General features: G+C 40.9%; 8 non-coding genes across 8 annotated transcripts; all 8 read right to left on the bottom strand.

Moving 5' to 3' along the window:
• Positions 1–6,729: 6,729 nt before the first annotated feature.
• On the bottom strand, positions 6,730–6,801 carry trnat-ugu (transfer RNA threonine (anticodon UGU)). Its single transcript has one exon. It is a non-coding gene; the product is annotated as a tRNA-Thr (tRNA).
• Positions 6,802–7,336: 535 nt separating this feature from the next.
• trnaa-cgc (transfer RNA alanine (anticodon CGC)) lies at positions 7,337–7,408 on the bottom strand. Its single transcript has one exon. It is a non-coding gene; the product is annotated as a tRNA-Ala (tRNA).
• A 1,403-nt stretch (positions 7,409–8,811) lies between these two features.
• Positions 8,812–8,883, bottom strand: trnat-ugu (transfer RNA threonine (anticodon UGU)). Its single transcript has one exon. It is a non-coding gene; the product is annotated as a tRNA-Thr (tRNA).
• A 535-nt stretch (positions 8,884–9,418) lies between these two features.
• Positions 9,419–9,490, bottom strand: trnaa-cgc (transfer RNA alanine (anticodon CGC)). The gene has a single exon. It is a non-coding gene; the product is annotated as a tRNA-Ala (tRNA).
• Positions 9,491–10,894: 1,404 nt separating this feature from the next.
• On the bottom strand, positions 10,895–10,966 carry trnat-ugu (transfer RNA threonine (anticodon UGU)). Its single transcript has one exon. It is a non-coding gene; the product is annotated as a tRNA-Thr (tRNA).
• Positions 10,967–11,501: 535 nt separating this feature from the next.
• On the bottom strand, positions 11,502–11,573 carry trnaa-cgc (transfer RNA alanine (anticodon CGC)). The gene has a single exon. It is a non-coding gene; the product is annotated as a tRNA-Ala (tRNA).
• A 1,404-nt stretch (positions 11,574–12,977) lies between these two features.
• On the bottom strand, positions 12,978–13,049 carry trnat-ugu (transfer RNA threonine (anticodon UGU)). Its single transcript has one exon. It is a non-coding gene; the product is annotated as a tRNA-Thr (tRNA).
• A 535-nt stretch (positions 13,050–13,584) lies between these two features.
• On the bottom strand, positions 13,585–13,656 carry trnaa-cgc (transfer RNA alanine (anticodon CGC)). The gene has a single exon. It is a non-coding gene; the product is annotated as a tRNA-Ala (tRNA).
• Between the last annotated feature and the right edge of the window lie 4,215 nt (positions 13,657–17,871).

Genomic DNA, 17,871 nt, shown 5'->3' with positions numbered 1-17,871 from the left:
AAGAATGGGTCTCAGCACTCTTTTGGGTCCACAGATCCACCACACATCAGCCAGACCACTAGTTTGGTTTAGGCCTGTAACTGGCCAAGTGGAATTAATGGTTATGTTACTACTGCAATCAGCTTCAGGCAATCTCCCATAATCAATGCCATTACCTGTACCCGTGATGCAACTGTAATTGCCCCCATATGCCTCAACACCCCAAGGGGCCCGATGAGGAGGTACTGTAGGAAACACAAGGCTCAAAGAGGAACAGAGAGTTGAATTGGCCTCAACCAGGTATAAACCTCTCAGAATACACAACCACCCCTCTCCTTCTCCTATAGCAAATGGGTGTGTAGCCAGAACAGGTCCATCATGACCAATGTTTCATGTAACTCATGTAGTCCTTTCTTTTCAGGGTCTTAACTGTATACCTCATATAAGAAAGCCACAAATTGTCCCTACCAATAACACCAGTCTCAGTGCCTAATTGATCAATAGCTGAATAGTCTAACATTAATTACCTGAATGGGATTTTTAACACAGTGGTGGCAGGTTCGGTCCAGGGGTGGTAGAGGAGTGTGTCTGGCCCTGGTTCATCTGGGACCTCTGGTTTTGGCAGCACCTTAATAGAAAACACACCCATCGTGTCTGTCCCGGTCCTTTGTAGTCCGAGGGTGTAAGTGCCTGCATCAGAGAGCTTAATAGTTTTGATGGTTAGCAAGATTTCATCACCTTTACAAAGTTCAACAGTGCTCCCAGGTTTTCCCATATCATGAAAAGCCTATCCACCTTTGTGGGATCCCCTATGCTATAAGGATACCCTCTCTTCCAATCCCAGAACTGTCCCAAGTCGGTTATCCTGTAATCCCCATACGGACACCCTCCCAATTTAATATAATTTCATTTATAATTTTCGTCCACTTGTTCTGTAGACATACATTCAGCATTCCACGGGTCAGAACCTGGAATCCGCTGGTACATCACCATCTATTTCCATCGATTTCTCCAGAGTCCTGGAAATAAGGCCTCATAGACAGGGAGTTAGACAACAGCCCCATAAAACTAAAACAGTCACACAGGTGAATGTAGCCCATAATACAGTGATCATAATATTTTCCCCATTTTCTAAACATACTATCAAACCCAATTAATCAGAGAAGTATCCACCCCAGTGTTTTCTGTCAACCCGTGAGCCAGGGTGGTCAAACCAGCTGAGGCTTCAGGTACTGATTCATCCGGAGCTGTGTTATTTGGGATGTCACCCACGATAAGACCGCTCAGACAAACAGCTTCCATGTGAAGCCCCACCCTTTCCCCGAGAACACATCACTTAGCAAGAGCCAGACACATCTTCACTTCTATGAACAAAAACAGGGGTGACAGGACAGGGAGGATTTTCTTCATTCGAGAGATGGCCCCCGGAATTCTGTTAATTCCAGTTCTCCTCTCGAACACTGTTTATTGTTCGATAGTGTCAGTGTGTCTTACCCTCCCGCCGTGCGATATGAATCCGGGTAGCTCTTTCAGCTAGCTGTCACCAGGAGACCTTGGTATGGTCCCCCCAACAAGCCTCTGGGACTGGATTGAGTGACTTCACCTGCAGTTCACCTATAATGCATAAAATGCTGGACATACAGGCTTGGTTAACAAACAGTTTCTCATGTTTTATCTGATTCTATCTTTAACTTCTATGCCCATTTGTTAACTACATTTAAAAAAATATTAGTTTCTTATCCAATAGGCCCCATCCTATCCTAGACCACAATTTACCTATCCCTTTTGATACCTGGCTTTGCCCAGGTAACAACTTTACCTACTCTAAATAATGACTTAGGTAAGATTAGTATATTATCCGTCTGTTCTGACATTATCATGTAGGAGCGCCCCTTTAATTTTCCACATGTCCAATTCTCCCTTTTGTCTCCACTCAGTGACTGTTATCTACACACTCCGTTATCCTTGCTCGTCCTGGCTCCCTTCTAAAACTTCTCCTCTCTGCTCTCCAACCGTCAAGGTCTCTGCAGTGCGGGGGAGGGCTCATCTGTCTGCCTTTTCCCATGTTACCACATTTTAACTAAATGTCTCACTGTTTGGCTTTATCTAAACTCATGGATTTTTATTTTTAGAAAAACATGTCTATGGTGGCAATTACTAAAGTCTTTATATAGGTTAAGTAAACTCCACTATAATTAAGTTACCTTAAAAAAGAAATTCAATTTATTTTTTTATTTTTTTTTATTTTTTTTAAGCAGTATTACCCATGACCACAAATGTATTATTCAAATGGCACCCCCTTGTGGCTGATCAGACCACCCGAGAGAGCCATGAAATCCGGTCACGGGTTACACCATCCCCCCACATTCGTGTTCCATACCATATTAGACATATTAAAGAACCCTTTATCCTTAAAATAAAATAAAAATTACTTGTGTAATTAAAACTCATAAAATAAAAAACTCATAAAGGTTCCATATGTGAGCGTGCCTCTTTAAAATATCATGTCTCTGGGAACATGGAAATCCCCTTAACCCAAACATTTACTACAAAAACAAAACCTAATAATTATGATAATCCCCTCAAACTCAAATAATTTGTCTCGATGTTTCATGTCTTATTCGTGTTTCTGCAAATTTTCTCCCCAAAATACTTCTTAAATACCCAGCCATTAGACAGACACACACAACTGTGATAAATGTGCACTGTCCCTTTAACATAAAAACCTCAGCCTGCAATCCACTCTGCGGGCCTTTCATTGTTCTCCATAATGAAAACAGATTCTAATGTTAGTATACCTTGACCTCCTGTTTAATTTCAATGATGTTATCTGAACAATCAAACCAAAATCAATACCCGGGAAGTACTTGTGTAAATGAATTAAAATAACTAAATAATTTGGTTAGAACACCACTCCCGTCTTACATCGACCACACCCTTCGCCCCGTACCTAGTGTACAGCTTATCTATTACTCAGTGGCTCAATTAATGTTTAACGTAAGTATGTTCAGATGTTGATTATGTAATTCTACAACATTAGTATAGTTCAAACCTCATAATATAAATCCGCAAAAAGAATTTTGCGTTAATAGAGTTTAACACTCTTTCCAACAGTCATGCACCCCCCTCAATATTCTATGATATAACTCTCATCAGCAAGCCTGCGACTTTTTCAACATTCTCACCGGTTCCAGCTCCAACTGAAACACCTCATGTACCACACTCGCTTTGTCTCCGACCTCATTCATATCGATATTAGTCCCCGACTGAATATCAAGCGTGTTTCATGCACAGGATTTGATTCTTACAAATCTTCATTTACGCCAGTAAGCAGACCAGTGGGAGACGCAATGGCCCCGCCTTCTGTTCATTCTCTGTTTGGTCCCTTGGTTCTTAAATACATGGCTTTTATTTCTTTCAACTTCCTTGTCTCTGGCCTCCTGCTACGTCCCTCTCAACTCACATTCCATTGTTTTCAGCTGGGCCCCTGTTGGCGGCCACCCCCCTAGATAACCTGCTTGTGTCCATTTTAACTTCAATCCCTCCCAAACTTTCTTTATAGGCTTCCATTGTTCCTGTCCCCCTGATCTATATTCAATTTTTTGTTCTAGGAACTCATTAAACCTCAGCTTTGGAGTATTGGGGTTCGCCATTGTGAATTTGCTTTAAACGTAATTTAATTTAATTCAATCGGAATTTAATCGTAGTTTTAATCGAAATTCTCTCCTTCTATCTGAATATAGTTAGCATATACTTCGCCCGACGTTGATTAATGCCCACGAGGTATTCGAAGAGACACTATTGCTCGTGCTCTGCCTTATCTCAGAGCTTCTCCTTCGTATATTCAGGTTGAGAAAAACGCATGGGTTTGTATAGCATTATGGAGCGCACAACCAAGGGATCTATTCGACTATTTAGTCTCAATATTTAAATATTATATTCAGATATTATTTCAATTATACATCAGTCATTTCATTCCTGATTATACATTTATACATGTACCTATTAACATAGGTACATACAATATAGAAGTTTCGGATTTATCCAATATCCCTTATTATAATTCTCTCTCTCTCCCTCTATCTAACCACCAACAATCTTAATGGAAACAATTACAACCACATTGCATTTTAACATAACATAACATAAACAGTTACAAATAGACAAAACAAGACAAAACAGCACGTTATATCTCTGACCCCTGAAAGCCGATCCTTATCAGTGAATTTCTATCAGACTAAGCCGTACCGGACCACAGGATAAAATTACAACTTATCCCCCTCGGCGCCAGATTTGAAGAATAGTAATTAGCTATCCCCTACTGATCTCTATTCCTGATCCCTATCGAGCTGACCCCTATCAGAATTATTACACATGTCCGACCCCTATCGGTGAATCTCTATCAGACTGAACCACACCGGGTCACGGGTCCCAAAATTACAATTTGTCCCCTCGGCTGCAGATTTAATGAATAGTAATTAGCTATCCCCTACTGATCTCTATTCCCGACCCCTATCGGAACTATCAAAGACAAAACAGTGATCACTCATCATTGAAAGCTAGCAGACTGTGCTGACCGGGTCACTGGTCCCAAAATTACAATTTGTCCCCTCGGCGCCAGAGTTAATGAATAGTAATTAGCTATCCCCTTACTGATATCTCATCAATGATTTAAATCACACCGGCCGTCGCCGGTTCGTTACTACATATGTTCACGTACACTGTTATTTCGACTCGTCAGCAAATTATAAATTTACACAAGAATTCATACTTACTCGGAAAAACTGATAAAAATTTGGACAGACTATTCGACAATATGCAAAGTTTGATTTAACAGGCTTTTGCTTACCTTATTTTTTTTTGGTGCACCTTGAAATCAGTTTTCCGAGTTGAGCAGAATTGTTGCCCTCCCCCGAAAGTCTTCACCCGTCTTTCTTATTTATTTAATGAATCGTCCTTTCCCCAACTCGCCTTCTCCACACCCAAATCAACTCACTTCGACTGGATCGTTAGTAAACCATCCTCTGCTACCATTTCTGTTAGCAATTGGATATGTAGACGGACGAGTCGGTCAAGGATCGATTCAGACAAGGTGGTAAATTGTATGACAAGCTACAGTTTATTCAGAGTGAAGATATCTAGAACAGCGTAATTACGGCTCTCCCGCTGGTTCGTACGGAAGCGCAGACGAAGAAGAGGCCGTTACAATCAGTACACCACTATTATATAGAAAAGAAAGTAGGTTGATTCTGGAAGATCGGATCTTTGGATTGGTTCAGCTGGGGTGTAGTCTGTAGTCTTCCGCCATTGGCTCAGTTGTCTGTCCGTCATCGTAGAATCCTCTTCGGGCATTCAACGTTCAGCTACAACGGAGATCATGTGTGTGTGCGCTGGTTTTGGCCATTAGTGTAATGCGGGAGCTATCCTGTAGGGGACCCCACAGGCTCAACTCTGAGTGGTAGCCCCCCCTTAACAATAGTTTGGTCTCCTACATAAGAAATAGCATTTCTCTACAACAGTCAATAACACAATAGAAGAAAAAAAAGAAAGTCTATATACAGTGCGTGCAAATGGAGGTAAGGCAATAAATAGGCCATAGTAGCGAAGTATTTACAATTTAGCAAATTAACACTGGAGTGATAGATGAGCAGATGATGATGTGCAAGTAGAAATACTGGTGTGCAAAGAGCAGAAAGTATATTAAAACAATATGGGGACGAGGTAGGTAGATTGGGTGGGCTATTTACAGATGGGCTTTGTACAGCTGCAGCGATCAGTTAGCTGCTCAGATAGCCGATGTTTAAAGTTAGCAGTGTTGCCAACACCTCAGTAAGGAAAGTAGCTATTGGCTGTCCTAAAAGTCACTAGAAGTTGCTAAATGATGTCATCACCTAATTTGCATAATTGTCCATGTGCATGTAATTGTGATGGACACTGTAGGAGTGAGGAATAACATTGTGGAAGAGACAAAAAGTGAGTAAAATGAAAATGTCTGCAAGTATTCAGAGGGGTCTGAATACTTGCTAAATACAGCGACTAAGTCGCTAAGTTGGCAACACTGAAAGTTAGTGAGGGAAATATGTCTCCAGCTTCAGCGATTTTTGCAATTCGTTCCAGTCATTGTCAGCAGAGAACTGGAAGGAAAGGCGGCCAAAGGAGGTGTTGGCTTTGGGGATGACCAGTGAGATATACCTGCTGGAACGCGTGCTACGGGTGGGTGTTGTTATCGTGACCAGTGAGCTGAGATAAGGCGGAGCTTTACCTAGCATAGACTAAAAAGATGACCTGGAACCAGTGGGTCTGGCGACGAATATGTAGCGAGGGCCAGCCGACTAGAGCATACAGGTCGTAGTGGCCATATCAATACAATTGACCCTTTCTTTACACTGTTCTAATGAAAGTACATTTCCATAATATCATCTAGCTTCCATAAACGTCGAACAAGGCTTGAACCCAGGATTGAACCCATGTGCTTCAGTTTACAAAAACAGATGACTTAGCACATCTATTTCCTTCTTAAAATGTCAACATTCTGGAAAGTAGAGTTGTGCAAAAGCTAATTTCACAACTAAATATACTCATCAGAAAATTTGGGGATTAACTTCAGAGCGCATGCATTTCAAGTATTAGCTCTACCGTAGAGGTACATCCCCTTACTATATAATAGCAGGGTTGCCATTTTGAGAACTTTTTTTTCTTCAAAGTCCTCCAGTGAAAGAACCTTCCCATGGTACCAGCTATCTTTCAGTAAGGCACGGATGGGATTTGAACCCATGATCTTCGGTTTACAAGACCGACACCTTACCGCTTGGCCACCATGCCACTCTATACTGCAAGATATTTATCAATATTCTGGAAAGTAGTAGTTGTGTAATGTGAATTTGGCACACAAATAACATCTCTGTTTCCTGTGAGAATTTCAACATTCTGGAAAGTAGGAGTTGTGTAATGTGAATTTGGCACACAAATACTCAGTGGAGAACCTTGGGATTGAACCAAGTACTAAAATAGCATGCACTCCCCCTCTGAGCTTCAATACAATTTTATTTGCAGATAAAATGCAATATTAATACAATGTACTTTTTATATACACCACTCCATTGAAACTACAATGAAATGATAGCAGCAATTCTAAATACAAGCAAGTATGGACAGTCATCTAACCCATGAACTTCAGTTTTTGAAAATGATGCAATTGAAGTTGGCAACCATGCCACTTCTGTTACATAAATGTACGAACAGGGATTGAACACATGTTCTTCAGATTACAAGAGCAAATTATTTAGCACGTCTCTGTTTCCTGTTGAGAATTTCAATATCCTGGAAAGTAGGAGATGGGCCATTGCAAAAGCATTAATGGAGAAGCTGGGGATTGAACCCAGGACCTCATACATGCGAAGCATGCGCTCTACCACTGAGCTACATCCCCTTTCTGGGAAAGAAATGGTTTTTTCTTATTTTTTAAATTTCATCTATAATTAATCAGGTAAGCTAGTTGAGAACAAGTTTTCATATTCAACTGCGACCTGGCCAAGATAAAGCAAAGCAGCGCAACACAAACAACAACACAGAGTTACAGATGGAATAAACAAGCGTACAGTCAATAACACAATAGAAGAAAAAAAAGAAAGTCTATATACAGTGCGTGCAAATGAAGGTAAGGCAATAAATAGGCCATAGTAGCGAAGTATTTACAATTTAGCAAATTAACACTGGAGTGATAGATGAGCAGATGATGATGTGCAAGTAGAAATACTGGTGTGCAAAGAGCAGAAAGTATATTAAAACAATATGGGGACGAGGTAGGTAGATTGGGTGGGCTATTTACAGATGGGCTTTGTACAGCTGCAGCGATCAGTTAGCTGCTCAGATAGCCGATGTTTAAAGTTAGCAGTGTTGCCAACACCTCAGTAAGGAAAGTAGCTATTGGCTGTCCTAAAAGTCACTAGAAGTTGCTAAATGATGTCATCACCTAATTTGCATAATTGTCCATGTGCATGTAATTGTGATGGACACTGTAGGAGTGAGGAATAACATTGTGGAAGAGACAAAAAGTGAGTAAAATGAAAATGTCTGCAAGTATTCAGAGGGGTCTGAATACTTGCTAAATACAGTGACTAAGTCGCTAAGTTGGCAACACTGAAAGTTAGTGAGGGAAATATGTCTCCAGCTTCAGCGATTTTTGCAATTCGTTCCAGTCATTGTCAGCAGAAAACTGGAAGGAAAGGCGGCCAAAGGAGGTGTTGGCTTTGGGGATGACCAGTGAGATATACCTGCTGGAACGCGTGCTACGGGTGGGTGTTGTTATCGTGACCAGTGAGCTGAGATAAGGCGGAGCTTTACCTAGCATAGACTAAAAAGATGACCTGGAACCAGTGGGTCTGGCGACGAATATGTAGCGAGGGCCAGCCGACTAGAGCATACAGGTCGTAGTGGCCATATCAATACAATTGACCCTTTCTTTACACTGTTCTAATGAAAGTACATTTCCATAATATCATCTAGCTTCCATAAACGTCGAACAAGGCTTGAACCCAGGATTGAACCCATGTGCTTCAGTTTACAAAAACAGATGACTTAGCACATCTATTTCCTTCTTAAAATGTCAACATTCTGGAAAGTAGAGTTGTGCAAAAGCTAATTTCACAACTAAATATACTCATCAGAAAATTTGGGGATTAACTTCAGAGCGCATGCATTTCAAGTATTAGCTCTACCGTAGAGGTACATCCCCTTACTATATAATAGCAGGGTTGCCATTTTGAGAACTTTTTTTTTCTTCAAAGTCCTCCAGTGAAAGAACCTTCCCATGGTACCAGCTATCTTTCAGTAAGGCACGGATGGGATTTGAAACCATGATCTTCGGTTTACAAGACCGACACCTTACCGCTTGGCCACCATGCCACTCTATACTGCAAGATATTTATCAATATTCTGGAAAGTAGTAGTTGTGTAATGTGAATTTGGCACACAAATAACATCTCTGTTTCCTGTGAGAATTTCAACATTCTGGAAAGTAGGAGTTGTGTAATGTGAATTTGGCACACAAATACTCAGTGGAGAACCTTGGGATTGAACCAAGTACTAAAATAGCATGCACTCCCCCTCTGAGCTTCAATACAATTCTATTTGCAGATAAAATGCAATATTAATACAATGTACTTTTTATATACACCACTCCATTGAAACTACAATGAAATGATAGCAGCAATTCTAAATACAAGCAAGTATGGACAGTCATCTAACCCATGAACTTCAGTTTTTGAAAATGATGCAATTGAAGTTGGCAACCATGCCACTTCTGTTACATAAATGTACGAACAGGGATTGAACACATGTTCTTCAGATTACAAGAGCAAATTATTTAGCACGTCTCTGTTTCCTGTTGAGAATTTCAATATCCTGGAAAGTAGGAGATGGGCCATTGCAAAAGCATTAATGGAGAAGCTGGGGATTGAACCCAGGACCTCATACATGCGAAGCATGCGCTCTACCACTGAGCTACATCCCCTTTCTGGGAAAGAAATGGTTTTTTCTTATTTTTTTAAATTTAATCTATAATTAATCAGGTAAGCTAGTTGAGAACAAGTTTTCATATTCAACTGCGACCTGGCCAAGATAAAGCAAAGCAGCGCAACACAAACAACAACACAGAGTTACAGATGGAATAAACAAGCGTACAGTCAATAACACAATAGAAGAAAAAAAAGAAAGTCTATATACAGTGCGTGCAAATGAAGGTAAGGCAATAAATAGGCCATAGTAGCGAAGTATTTACAATTTAGCAAATTAACACTGGAGTGATAGATGAGCAGATGATGATGTGCAAGTAGAAATACTGGTGTGCAAAGAGCAGAAAGTATATTAAAACAATATGGGGACGAGGTAGGTAGATTGGGTGGGCTATTTACAGATGGGCTTTGTACAGCTGCAGCGATCAGTTAGCTGCTCAGATAGCCGATGTTTAAAGTTAGCAGTGTTGCCAACACCTCAGTAAGGAAAGTAGCTATTGGCTGTCCTAAAAGTCACTAGAAGTTGCTAAATGATGTCATCACCTAATTTGCATAATTGTCCATGTGCATGTAATTGTGATGGACACTGTAGGAGTGAGGAATAACATTGTGGAAGAGACAAAAAGTGAGTAAAATGAAAATGTCTGCAAGTATTCAGAGGGGTCTGAATACTTGCTAAATACAGTGACTAAGTCGCTAAGTTGGCAACACTGAAAGTTAGTGAGGGAAATATGTCTCCAGCTTCAGCGATTTTTGCAATTCGTTCCAGTCATTGTCAGCAGAAAACTGGAAGGAAAGGCGGCCAAAGGAGGTGTTGGCTTTGGGGATGACCAGTGAGATATACCTGCTGGAACGCGTGCTACGGGTGGGTGTTGTTATCGTGACCAGTGAGCTGAGATAAGGCGGAGCTTTACCTAGCATAGACTAAAAAGATGACCTGGAACCAGTGGGTCTGGCGACGAATATGTAGCGAGGGCCAGCCGACTAGAGCATACAGGTCGTAGTGGCCATATCAATACAATTGACCCTTTCTTTACACTGTTCTAATGAAAGTACATTTCCATAATATCATCTAGCTTCCATAAACGTCGAACAAGGCTTGAACCCAGGATTGAACCCATGTGCTTCAGTTTACAAAAACAGATGACTTAGCACATCTATTTCCTTCTTAAAATGTCAACATTCTGGAAAGTAGAGTTGTGCAAAAGCTAATTTCACAACTAAATATACTCATCAGAAAATTTGGGGATTAACTTCAGAGCGCATGCATTTCAAGTATTAGCTCTACCGTAGAGGTACATCCCCTTACTATATAATAGCAGGGTTGCCATTTTGAGAACTTTTTTTTTCTTCAAAGTCCTCCAGTGAAAGAACCTTCCCATGGTACCAGCTATCTTTCAGTAAGGCACGGATGGGATTTGAAACCATGATCTTCGGTTTACAAGACCGACACCTTACCGCTTGGCCACCATGCCACTCTATACTGCAAGATATTTATCAATATTCTGGAAAGTAGTAGTTGTGTAATGTGAATTTGGCACACAAATAACATCTCTGTTTCCTGTGAGAATTTCAACATTCTGGAAAGTAGGAGTTGTGTAATGTGAATTTGGCACACAAATACTCAGTGGAGAACCTTGGGATTGAACCAAGTACTAAAATAGCATGCACTCCCCCTCTGAGCTTCAATACAATTTTATTTGCAGATAAAATGCAATATTAATACAATGTACTTTTTATATACACCACTCCATTGAAACTACAATGAAATGATAGCAGCAATTCTAAATACAAGCAAGTATGGACAGTCATCTAACCCATGAACTTCAGTTTTTGAAAATGATGCAATTGAAGTTGGCAACCATGCCACTTCTGTTACATAAATGCACGAACAGGGATTGAACACATGTTCTTCAGATTACAAGAGCAAATTATTTAGCACGTCTCTGTTTCCTGCTGAGAATTTCAATATCCTGGAAAGTAGGAGATGGGCCATTGCAAAAGCTTTAATGGAGAAGCTGGGGATTGAACCCAGGACCTCATACATGCGAAGCATGCGCTCTACCACTGAGCTACATCCCCTTTCTGGGAAAGAAATGGTTTTTTCTTATTTTTTTAAATTTCACCTGTAATTAATCAGGTAAGCTAGTTGAGAACAAGTTTTCATATTCAACTGCGACCTGGCCAAGATAAAGCAAAGCAGCGCAACACAAACAACAACACAGAGTTACAGATGGAATAAACAAGCGTACAGTCAATAACACAATAGAAGAAAAAAAAGAAAGTCTATATACAGTGCGTGCAAATGAAGGTAAGGCAATAAATAGGCCATAGTAGCGAAGTATTTACAATTTAGCAAATTAACACTGGAGTGATAGATGAGCAGATGATGATGTGCAAGTAGAAATACTGGTGTGCAAAGAGCAGAAAGTATATTAAAACAATATGGGGACGAGGTAGGTAGATTGGGTGGGCTATTTACAGATGGGCTTTGTACAGCTGCAGCGATCAGTTAGCTGCTCAGATAGCCGATGTTTAAAGTTAGCAGTGTTGCCAACACCTCAGTAAGGAAAGTAGCTATTGGCTGTCCTAAAAGTCACTAGAAGTTGCTAAATGATGTCATCACCTAATTTGCATAATTGTCCATGTGCATGTAATTGTGATGGACACTGTAGGAGTGAGGAATAACATTGTGGAAGAGACAAAAAGTGAGTCAAATGAAAATGTCTGCAAGTATTCAGAGGGGTCTGAATACTTGCTAAATACAGCGACTAAGTCGCTAAGTTGGCAACACTGAAAGTTAGTGAGGGAAATATGTCTCCAGCTTCAGCGATTTTTGCAATTCGTTCCAGTCATTGTCAGCAGAGAACTGGAAGGAAAGGCGGCCAAAGGAGGTGTTGGCTTTGGGGATGACCAGTGAGATATACCTGCTGGAACGCGTGCTACGGGTGGGTGTTGTTATCGTGACCAGTGAGCTGAGATAAGGCGGAGCTTTACCTAGCATAGACTAAAAAGATGACCTGGAACCAGTGGGTCTGGCGACGAATATGTAGCGAGGGCCAGCCGACTAGAGCATACAGGTCGTAGTGGCCATATCAATACAATTGACCCTTTCTTTACACTGTTCTAATGAAAGTACATTTCCATAATATCATCTAGCTTCCATAAACGTCGAACAAGGCTTGAACCCAGGATTGAACCCATGTGCTTCAGTTTACAAAAACAGATGACTTAGCACATCTATTTCCTTCTTAAAATGTCAACATTCTGGAAAGTAGAGTTGTGCAAAAGCTAATTTCACAACTAAATATACTCATCAGAAAATTTGGGGATTAACTTCAGAGCGCATGCATTTCAAGTATTAGCTCTACCGTAGAGGTACATCCCCTTACTATATAATAGCAGGGTTGCCATTTTGAGAACTTTTTTTTTCTTCAAAGTCCTCCAGTGAAAGAACCTTCCCATGGTACCAGCTATCTTTCAGTAAGGCACGGATGGGATTTGAACCCATGATCTTCGGTTTACAAGACCGACACCTTACCGCTTGGCCACCATGCCACTCTATACTGCAAGATATTTATCAATATTCTGGAAAGTAGTAGTTGTGTAATGTGAATTTGGCACACAAATAACATCTCTGTTTCCTGTGAGAATTTCAACATTCTGGAAAGTAGGAGTTGTGTAATGTGAATTTGGCACACAAATACTCAGTGGAGAACCTTGGGATTGAACCAAGTACTAAAATAGCATGCACTCCCCCTCTGAGCTTCAATACAATTTTATTTGCAGATAAAATGCAATATTAATACAATGTACTTTTTATATACACCACTCCATTGAAACTACAATGAAATGATAGCAGCAATTCTAAATACAAGCAAGTATGGACAGTCATCTAACCCATGAACTTCAGTTTTTGAAAATGATGCAATTGAAGTTGGCAACCATGCCACTTCTGTTACATAAATGTACGAACAGGGATTGAACACATGTTCTTCAGATTACAAGAGCAAATTATTTAGCACGTCTCTGTTTCCTGTTGAGAATTTCAATATCCTGGAAAGTAGGAGATGGGCCATTGCAAAAGCTTTAATGGAGAAGCTGGGGATTGAACCCAGGACCTCATACATGCGAAGCATGCGCTCTACCACTGAGCTACATCCCCTTTCTGGGAAAGAAATGGTTTTTTCTTATTTTTTAAAATTTCATCTATAATTAATCAGGTAAGCTAGTTGAGAACAAGTTTTCATATTCAACTGCGACCTGGCCAAGATAAAGCAAAGCAGCGCAACACAAACAACAACACAGAGTTACAGATGGAATAAACAAGCGTACAGTCAATAACACAATAGAAGAAAAAAAAGAAAGTCTATATACAGTGCGTGCAAATGAAGGTAAGGCAATAAATAGGCCATAGTAGCGAAGTATTTACAATTTAGCAAATTAACACTGGAGTGATAGATGAGCAGATGATGATGTGCAAGTAGAAATACTGGTGTGCAAAGAGCAGAAAGTATATTAAAACAATATGGGGACGAGGTAGGTAGATTGGGTGGGCTATTTACAGATGGGCTTTGTACAGCTGCAGCGATCAGTTAGCTGCTCAGATAGCCGATGTTTAAAGTTAGCAGTGTTGCCAACACCTCAGTAAGGAAAGTAGCTATTGGCTGTCCTAAAAGTCACTAGAAGTTGCTAAATGATGTCATCACCTAATTTGCATAATTGTCCATGTGCATGTAATTGTGATGGACACTGTAGGAGTGAGGAATAACATTGTGGAAGAGACAAAAAGTGAGTAAAATGAAAATGTCTGCAAGTATTCAGAGGGGTCTGAATACTTGCTAAATACAGTGACTAAGTCGCTAAGTTGGCAACACTGAAAGTTAGTGAGGGAAATATGTCTCCAGCTTCAGCGATTTTTGCAATTCGTTCCAGTCATTGTCAGCAGAAAACTGGAAGGAAAGGCGGCCAAAGGAGGTGTTGGCTTTGGGGATGACCAGTGAGATATACCTGCTGGAACGCGTGCTACGGGTGGGTGTTGTTATCGTGACCAGTGAGCTGAGATAAGGCGGAGCTTTACCTAGCATAGACTAAAAAGATGACCTGGAACCAGTGGGTCTGGCGACGAATATGTAGCGAGGGCCAGCCGACTAGAGCATACAGGTCGTAGTGGCCATATCAATACAATTGACCCTTTCTTTACACTGTTCTAATGAAAGTACATTTCCATAATATCATCTAGCTTCCATAAACGTCGAACAAGGCTTGAACCCAGGATTGAACCCATGTGCTTCAGTTTACAAAAACAGATGACTTAGCACATCTATTTCCTTCTTAAAATGTCAACATTCTGGAAAGTAGAGTTGTGCAAAAGCTAATTTCACAACTAAATATACTCATCAGAAAATTTGGGGATTAACTTCAGAGCGCATGCATTTCAAGTATTAGCTCTACCGTAGAGGTACATCTGTTAGAAATTAGATATGTAGATGGGTGAGCCGGTCAAGGATCGATTCAGACAAAGTGGTAAATTTTATGACAAGTAACAGTTTATTCAGAGTGAAGATATCTAGTACAGCGTAATTACGGCTCCTCCGTTAGTTCATATGGAACAGCAGGCAAAGAGACCGTTACAATCAGTACACCACTAATATACAGAACAGAAAGTAGGTTGATTCTGGAAGATCGGATCTTTGGATTGGTTCAGCTGGGGTGTAGTCTGTAGTCTTCCGCCATTGGCTCAGTTGTCTGTCCGTCATCGTAGAATCCTCTTCGGGCACACAATGTTCAGCTACAAAGGAGATTATGTGTGTGCACTGGTTTTGGCAGTTAGTGTAATGCGGGAGCTATCCTGTAGGGGACCCCACAGGCTTTACTTTGAGTTGTAGCCCTGTATTAGCAATAGGGTTGGTCACCTGCATAAGAAATAGCATTTCTCTACAAAACCCTCTCTTCACGTCTCACCAGAGACGTGACACAACCTAACTAGATCCAGACACAAAAAGAAAACTTTTCCCAGAAGGAAAAGTTTCGTGATTCCCTCTCTTCACATCTCCTAAGAGATAGTCCAGATACTCTAAGCAAAAAAAAAACATAACCCAAAAAGGAAAACAGCCTAAACTAGGTAAGTCTATACGGAATGGCCCACAATGGCCGCAATGCCCCCTCTTCCCATCTCAGAAGAGGCACGACATACAATGGAGAAGCTTAATCAATAAAAGCAACTGGATCCCCCTCTTCATACTCGGGTTCCCCATCCCCTAAAAGGGGAAACATCTGGGAAGGGCTTGCTGGGTCAATGGCCTTAGATATAACTCTAGTAGTGAGTGAGCGAATACATGGAATGCAGCAGCAGCCGCACAACACTAAAATGGCTGCAAAAACTGAGATAGAGACCAAAATTGAGGATACCAAGGTTTTATATTTCCCAAACGCGTTCATCCAGGAATCCCACATGGAGGTGTCTATGCCAGAATGGGATTTCATTTTACCATTAAGAGTCCTCAAACCTTCTAGGGTTATGGTCAAGCTACCATCGGAGGCTGTTTTATTAGGGATGAAAGTACAACACTGTTCACCAAACATAGTACAAGCTCCACCTTTCTCCGCCAGTAGCATATCCACTGCAATGCGATTCTGGAATGTAATAAGAGAAGTTGCAGCCAGGCTCTCATGCTCCATACCGTTATCTCGCACCTGGCTCCTGTTATCTAACAAAAGACCGCTTGTTCTCGCAACCCCACGCTCTGAATGTGCCCTCCCTTCTGTATTTTTTCCAGCATGAGAAAGTCCCCTGGCCCTGACACTTTTAACAATGTTTCAAGTCAGCTATGTTGCATAACACTTACATACATCAACACAAGCCAACAGCAGATAATATGCAATCATATATATGGTAATGGCTATAATGTAAAACACAGGATCCAATAATCCCTCTTTTTCACACCCCCATGGGTGTGAACAAAAATTCAGCAATGAATCATATAACAGTTACAAAGTTTAAAATACCTTCATGTCCTCCATATCGATCCCACTATGTACTAGATTGGCTACCAGCCACCTAGGAACTTACAACCCTCATGTCAAAAGAGAACAACAGCTCATTCAAAAACAGAACAAAAGAAAATGGTGTGAAATTTAAGCCCCCCTTTTAGCAAAAACAGGATAACACTTTATTGTTTATTGACATGTAAGATACAGGATAAAACTTTGGTCATGGAAAACAGTAAAGATAGCAAAGCATTATTATAAACCATCTGGTCCTCTCAGCTACTCCTATCCTGCACCAGTTGGGCTTTGTTAGAAATTGGATATGTAGACGGGCGAGTCGGTCAAGGATCGATTCAGACAAGGTGGTAAATTGTATGACAAGCTACAGTTTATTCAGAGTGAAGATATCTAGAACAGCGTAATTACGGCTCTCCCGCTGGTTCGTACGGAAACGCAGACGAAGAAGAGACCGTTACAATCAGTACACCACTAATATATAGAATAGAAAGTAGGTTGATTCTGGAAGATCGGATCTTTGGATTGGTTCAGCTGGGGTGTAGTCTGTAGTCTTCCACCATTGGCTCAGTTATCTGTCCGTCATCGTAGAATCCTCTTCGGGGACACAATGTTAAGATACAAAGGAGATTATGTGTGTGTGCGCTGGTTTTGGCAATTAGTGTAATGCGGGAGCTATCCTGTAGGGGACCCCACAGGCTCTACTCTGAGTTGTAGCCCCCCATTAACAATAGTTTGGTCACCTACATAAGAAATAGCATTTCTCTACAAAACCCTCTCTTCACGTCTCACCAGAGACGTGACACAACCTAACTGGATCCAGACACAAAGAGAAACTTCTCCCAATGGGACTATGAAATAAGGCACGGTTTTAAACAGAAATAGATATATATGTATTACCATCATGTTCTCCATTCAATCCCACTATGTACTAAGTTGGCTACCAGCCACCTAGGAACTTACAACCCTCATTTAACAGAGCGGAGAACAACAGCTCAAAATAAAAGTAAATGCTTGTCTACATAAGCCAACTTTTTTCCCGCAGGAAAAAGTTGTGATTCCCTCTCTTCACATCTCCAAAGAGATGTGACTTAAACTAGGCAAGTCAGGCGGAATGATCCACTTGCATAACACATACATACATCCCCATAAGGCAACAGCAGATATAATGTAAATCTAATAGGCACTCTCCTCCTCATCCTCGAATTCAAGTAGGTCTTTATCCAGCAGAGGAAACATCTGGGAAGGGGAGGAAGGGTCAATGGCTCTAGAGATAACCCTAGTGGCAAGGGAACGGATGCATGGAATGCAACAGCATCCACAGAGAACTAAAATGGCAGCGAACACCGAAATGGATACCAAAATGGAGGACACC

This window comes from Oncorhynchus kisutch, unplaced genomic scaffold, assembly GCF_002021735.2.
Source record: "Oncorhynchus kisutch isolate 150728-3 unplaced genomic scaffold, Okis_V2 scaffold1646, whole genome shotgun sequence".
NCBI classification, from domain to species: Eukaryota; Metazoa; Chordata; class Actinopteri; order Salmoniformes; family Salmonidae; genus Oncorhynchus; species Oncorhynchus kisutch.
The sequence above is the reverse complement of the archived record's forward strand: the minus strand, read 5'-3'. Positions and strand labels throughout refer to the sequence as shown.